The sequence below is a fragment of the Epinephelus fuscoguttatus genome, linkage group LG17 (genome assembly GCF_011397635.1).
Source record: "Epinephelus fuscoguttatus linkage group LG17, E.fuscoguttatus.final_Chr_v1".
Lineage (NCBI taxonomy): Eukaryota > Metazoa > Chordata > Actinopteri > Perciformes > Serranidae > Epinephelus > Epinephelus fuscoguttatus.
The window spans coordinates 31,948,001-31,955,126 of NC_064768.1; positions in this window are offsets into that span (position 1 = coordinate 31,948,001).

Genomic DNA, 7,126 nt, shown 5'->3' on the forward strand with positions numbered 1-7,126 from the left:
AGCAGGGTACACCATGGACAGGTCGCCAGACTATTGCAGGGCTGACACATAGAGACAGACAACCATTCACGCTCACATTCACACCTACGGACAATTTAGAGTTACCAATTAACCTAGTCCCCAATCTGCATGTCTTTGGACTGTGGGAGGAAGCCGGAGTGCCCGGAGAGAACCCACGCTGACACGAGGCGAACGTGCAAACTCCGCACAGAAGGGCTCCCACGCCCGGGATCGATCTGTCAACCCTCTTGCTGTGAGGCAAGAGTGCTAACCACCACACCACCGTGCCGCCCAGTCATGAAATCAACAAAGAGGAAATTATTGGACCTGGAGCCGGACTTCTCGGTCGCCGGTAAGCCCATCTTGTGCCATATTTGACAGGAATATGGTGTCCGTGACCTCCGTTCAACCCACAACCATCAGGATTCGCCTTTCGTTCCTGCTGCTGGCTGAAATCTGTGCTCGCACAGCGTGCTCCTGAATGATTTCTTTTGCTCATGCAAAACTATTTTTAGTCGCAAATGTGAGAAAAATGCTTGCACTGTAGAGCTCTGTGGAAAACAAATCATTGTAGAAAATTTAAACAAATCTAACCTACAAGTAAAAAGAAATAAATATTAACTTTCACTGCCTAAAGATACTCAATAGCTCAGCTAATACCTGAAATGTCACTGGATACAGACCACCGCAGCAGCATATTGAGTGCCAGGTGGCCAGCGTGCGCCGTTATTGGACGGCACATGGACACTCACCCTCTTGCGATTGGACTTTGAACTTATCCCACAGTAGTGGGACCGTGAGGTACCGTAGTACTACAGTACTCCAACAATGCTAGCGCAGGTGGCAACCAATCATGCAGGGACATGGTCTTAATTTGCGTGACGCGTGAAAAGAGACAGAAAAGCTGTGCAGTCACGCACAATGCGGGTTGTCTGGTCACCCTAACAGCAAGTCAGCTATTAGGGGACCCCATTAGGGAGGTCTCCCAACGTGTTGTCGTTTCAAGTTGTGTCATTGATTATGGACCAAATGTCAGCAGTCTCTGGGAGGCCCCCTCTAGCCACTCGCAAGCAGCAGATAGTAGGGGGCCCCATTAGGGGGGATTCCAACATGTTGTCGTTGTTGCAGTGTCTATAGGGGTTCCATCATATTGTCATTGATATGGACCAATGTCAGCCCAGTCTGTGGGGACACCCTTCCAGCTCGGGGCCCTAGGCAATTGCCTAGTTTGCCTGTCTGGTTGCAACGGCCCTGTACACTTCCAGCTTGTACAGGCTGTTTTCATGCACTGTATACCTACCAAAAGTAACGCACCACAATTAGTATATAATGAATTGAGAGCCAGCAATTTTTCAACAACCCCAGAAATTGTGAAGGCTGCAATCATATGACAAATGTGCTGCCAGGAGTAAAGAAGAAAGTAGTATAAAGACATAAAGTCCACATATAGAGGCAGGTTGGGGTGGTAAATGGTCAGACAACACAGGACTTTTCCCCAGGAGACCATTGTGCATAACTGTGTATAACGAAGTGAACTTGAGTTATTTTAAGATACATTGTCACCATGTTTCTTTTACTAAATCTAACCAAAGTAACTTAACTTGCCTAATACTCAAAAAACCCAATCTAGACCCATCCATTCTGAACAACTACAGACCAGTCTCAAAGCTCCCTTTTTTAATCAAAGATCCTAGAAAAAAACTGTATTCAAACAATTAATAAATCATCTATCAGTCAATAACTTATTCGAAAAATTCCAGCCCGGCTTTTGATCACTTCATAGCACAGAATCAGCTCTCCTTAAAGTTTGCAATAATCTCCTGTTGACTCAAGATGCCAGTGAGTGTTCCATTTTAGTTCTCTTGGACCTTAGCGGCGCATTTGACACGGTAGACCATATGTGTCAAACTCAAGGCCCGCGGGCCAAATGTGGCCCACCACGTCATTTTATGTGGCCCGCGAGAGCTTAAAAGGTCTGATTGTCTAAAAATAAATAGGTCAAAAGCGTGATTTGACCAAAAACTACATTTTCCACAATGCATGTCGATTATGTTACCCGCAAAGTGACAGCTTCCCGCCACTAGATGGCAGTGTTTCCACATCATTAACATGATGTATATTTTTAACATATTTAACATTAAGGAGTAGTTACATTTATTTTACATTGCATTTGGTTACATTTAGTTACATTTATAAGTTACATCTGGCCCTTTGAGGGCAGCCATTATGCTGATGTGGCCCTTGGTGAAAATGAGTTTGACACCCCTGCAGTAGACCATGACATTTTAATTGACAGGTTAGAGAAGTGGGCAGGAATCACTGACGTGGCCCTGAATTGGTTCAGGTCTTACCTTTTTAACAGATACTCTTCGGTATCTATAGCTGGCTCTGTTTCTTCCCCCACTGATGTCTCCTATGGTGTCCCCCAGGGGTCGATCCTGGGCCCTATTATCTTTTCCATTTACATGCTCCCTCTAGGTGACATCATCCGTAAATACAACATCCATTTTCATCGTTATGCAGACGACACACAGTTGTACATCCCAATCAAGCCCGGTGATCAGTCTAATATAGCAGCCCTCCACAACTGTATCACAGAAATAAAATACTGGATGTCAGACAATTTTCTCCAACTCAATCAGTCAAAATCCGATGTCATTGTTATAGGTCCATCCACAACAAGAAAACTAATTTTGGAAAGCCTTGGCGACTTAACACTTCTTGTAAAACCCTCAGCTAGAAACCTCGGCATCATTTTTGACCAGGACTTGAACTTTGAACTTCATGTAAAAAAAGTGGTCCAGACATGTTTTTATCATAAAGTTGAAACATAGCCAAAGTCTGGTCTTTTATCTCAGCCACAGATTTGGAGAAACTCATCCATGCTTTTATTTCTTCATGCCTCGACGATTGTAATAGTTTATGTACCTGTCTCAGCCAGAAATCACTTCACCATCTACAGTTAGTTCAAAATGCTGCAGCTTGGCTTTTAACTAGGTCTAAAATATGTGCCCACATCACCCCTGTTTTAGCATCCCTGCACTGGCTGCCTGTTCATTTTAGGACTGATTTTAAAATTCTTTTATTTGTTTTTAAGGCCAGACTTTGGCTAGCCCCTGCCTATATTTCAGACCTTTTATCCTCACACAAACCAGCTTGCAGTCTGAGATCCGCTGATAAGGCCCTGCCAGCTGTTTCAAGGTCTAGGCTGAAAACAAAAGGCGACAAGGCCTTTGCAATCAGGGCCCCTAGACTCTGGAACAATTTGCCTGAGGAAAACAGGTTTTCAGAGTCTGTTCCTCGTTTTACATCACTCCTCAAGACACACTTTTACAGGAAGGCTTTTATGAAGTAATGTTTAAGTTGATGTAATGTTTAAGTTGATGATCATTGCACAGGTCAGGTGTTGGTTCCTGCTCTGGCCTTCCGGGCTGCCGCACCTCCTCCGGTGCCAGTGTGGGCAGCTGCAGGGTTGTCAGCTGGATACCGCCGTTCACCGATGTTTCGCCCCCGATGTAATGTTTAATTTGTATGTATTTTGTGTTGATAGAGTGTGTGCTGATATTTTATGCTGTAATGCACTTTGTTATTTATATTGAAAAGTGCTATACAAATAAAGTTATTATCATTATTATAATAACTTTACATTAAGCAAGTGAAGTCATTTTGGGGTGCTAATTTGTTACAAATCATACAAACCGTTGTATGTGCATTTTTGTAAGATATCATATGAGCTGTTCTACGATGATACGAATGTGTAGAATTGAGATGACCCATATGTCCTTATGAAGTCAGAAATGGTTAGTTACATGATTTTGCTTGGGTAAAACTGAGTAAAATTGACTTTGAGGAAATCTTTGTTGTTGTACCTCTGTAATTTATTATTTACTAGGGCTGTTGACTGGATGTGAGCTGTCAGATCTGACACCTTTCACAAATCTAATTGAATTTTAAAGAAAATATTTCTTGGCAAACCTAAATTCTACTTCCATTATACATCTCGGCAGCAACTATTTACATATAATAAATCCTCATTTTAAAACAGTCCTAGTTATTCTGAACAATTAAATATGCAATACACTTATATTTGAAGCTGATAAGTAACTTTCAGGGGTGTATAACTGGAAGTAGGAAAAAAACACAGACCTACAATTGCATCTGATAACCACAGTGGGTGTGATTTTGTTTTTACGATCAAATTTTACAGATATAAGCTTCATTTTCTATTTTCAGTGTGTATTTTTAGTAACACACCTGTTGTCGTCACTCTGGTCAGGCCGTACAAAGGCAAATAAGAGACAGGATGGGTGCTGGGTGCACAGCTGCTGACAATGTTCTACATCACGGGAGTAGAGAGATGTTATGTCTTCTCCATACAAATTCATGTTCTCCTGAAGCTCTGGACGACATTCTAAAGAAATGGAAAAAGAAACACGTTTAATAATTACTTGTGTGGTTACACTTCAGCAGCCACAACCAGCATGCATAACAACACAGAGCATGTGCTTGTATGATATCTGCCTAAGAATAGAGGTGTTGTATGTTGCACCAATGATTAAGCATTACCTTGACGATCATCTTGACTAATTGAGACCCCACAGAGGCAGAGCAGGCCCTCTAAAATGAAACACATTCTCATTTTCTCAGTGTAGAAGCCAGTAAAGATTCTTAAAGCACAGTCAAAGAGGTGTGGTTAATTGAGTGGTGCAAAATAACTGCAGCGTCATTGGTGCTCTGCTGTCATGTTTGAAAACAGCCACTAGGTGTCACTGTTTACCCCTTTGCTTCATCCAGCCTGAGTTACTTGACAATCACTTTGTATTGAAAGAAAAGTTTTTGTGTAAATATTAATTTGAACATTTGCTTTATATTGTGTTACTGTGGTTATTTTATCATTTCACCCTAAACATCACTGCAAAATTTCATAGTGTTTTGGGTTAAATTGCAAGTCACTTTTCAGTTAGTAAGATGATTTTAACATTGAATTTCCCATTTTCCATAGCACCACACACACCAGAAGCCAAAGAGGAATGTACATGTAATCAGTGTGTGTGTGTAACATAGTGTGTCTACTTTCCAACAGGACAATTACCCAACACAACACAACACAACATAACACAACACAACACAGGTAGTATAGCGACAACTCTGTGAATGTCTCTCTGGGGAGACCTGAGAATTACTGTCCCTGGATCAGCTTGAGGAGGTGCAGAGTTATTTTCTTCCTTTTTGATAAGTTTGCAAGAATTCCTAAAATCCTGTTGGTTGTTGATTGATGAGGGGGAAATGAATCCTGAATCCTCTAATGCCCTCTCAGGTGCAGCTGTAAGCCACAGATATAGATTTTACTGTTGAAGAAGTTAATCAAGTTCATGAGGAAATCAAGACACATATAAGGAAGTGGAAACAATTTAAACCTCCCTGTTGTTTAAAATGTGACTGGACTCAAGATTAATGGATAACCTGGTGATGCTGTTTGAGTTTTACACCAACCTAAAGTTAACCATTCATATGCAGTCAATAAACCATCATGATGGTTGTTTCACTTAATCAATTCATATCTTGTTTTTTTGCAGATGAATGCACATTTAAATCTGAAGAGGAGACAAAAAAACACTGACCTTGTGGTGTTGTGGCAGAAAGATGTACTGTGTTAATAGTGATGCCTGGTAGTAGTAGATTTTATTTATGTATTTATGTTAATGCTAACTTGCATCAGTTGTTGACATAACTAAGAGAAAACATAGATTTACAGACATAATTAGACCATTACAAGATACTGAGAAGTTCATCTCCGCTCTTATTGAAAAACACCAAAGCAGTTTCTCTTAGGGTTATGATTAGTTACTACATACACTTATGTAACGAATGTGACTGAACCCAAATGCAGCACTTGGTGACCGTTGGTAATGACCTTTATTTGAACACAGAATAAACAGAAACTTGAGCCGACGAAGATATTCAATTAATAGTTCTTTCTTCGGGCTCCGAGCCCACACACAGTCTCTGGGTTCAGGGGCAGACAGGTAGGTGAAAGCAGCCTGGTTCCAGACCTTGGCCCCCCGCCCACTCAACTGAGTAGGCTTGCATCTCTGGTCTGGCGTACTGCAATGAATTTGCGATTTATCTCGTCCAAACACTGGACGGACCAATGAACGCCGGGGGTCTAGCAATTAGCCAATCAGCACCATGCTGATGTCAAGCTGTATGCCGGTGGGTAACTGGTGAGGATAGCAACAATGGCGACAGCTACAGATCCTACAGACCACATTAACGATGCTATCGAGGTATTTCGCCACTACTCGCGTTAATGGAGGACCAAATTAAGGAAGCTGCTAAACTGGATTTAACGGCGATGCAGCTGGGCGTGCACGACAACAGAGACATTTTAAACGGGCAATGCTCGCTTGTTTTCGGCACCCCCGAGGCATGGATACTAATGACGTCAGATTCTGGGTGAGTCGTTGATCTCTACTGATTGGTTAGGGAAAAATCAAATTCCCTCCCCCTTGTAAATCACCTTCAGTGGAAGCCATGTCAGACTGAAGGTTCTGGGAGCTTCAGTCTGACACTCAGGCTAAGGTGAAAGCACTCCTGCTGAAACCTCGTGGCAGGAAAACACCACACAGCCACAAGTAGACGGAAGAGTTTACTGGGAAATAGATGACGTAGGCAGGTAAGGAGTGCTGGAAAGTCTTGCATGAGGTTGAAACACAATCTGGCAAAGAATGTGTGTGCTGGAGAGACTTTTATACCAGGCTGATGAGCTGCAGCTGTGGAGGCAGGTGAGAGGAGTTGTCTTGATAAGGGGGGCGTCGCTGGTTTGCAGGCTACAGGTGAATGGAAATTTACCAGTAGCAGGTGAGAGAGAGAAGCAGGGGCTGGAGCCTATCCCAGCTGACATTGGGTGAGAGGCAGGGTACACCTTGGACCTTGGTCAGCAGTCTATCACAGGCCTGACACATAGAGACAGACAACCATTCACACTCACATTCACACCTACAGACAGTTTAGAGCCACCAGTTCACCTGCATGTCTTTGGACTGTGGGAGGAAGCCGGAGTACCCGGAGGAAACCCACACTGACACGGGAAGAACATGCAAACTCCGCACAGAGGGGTTTGTGT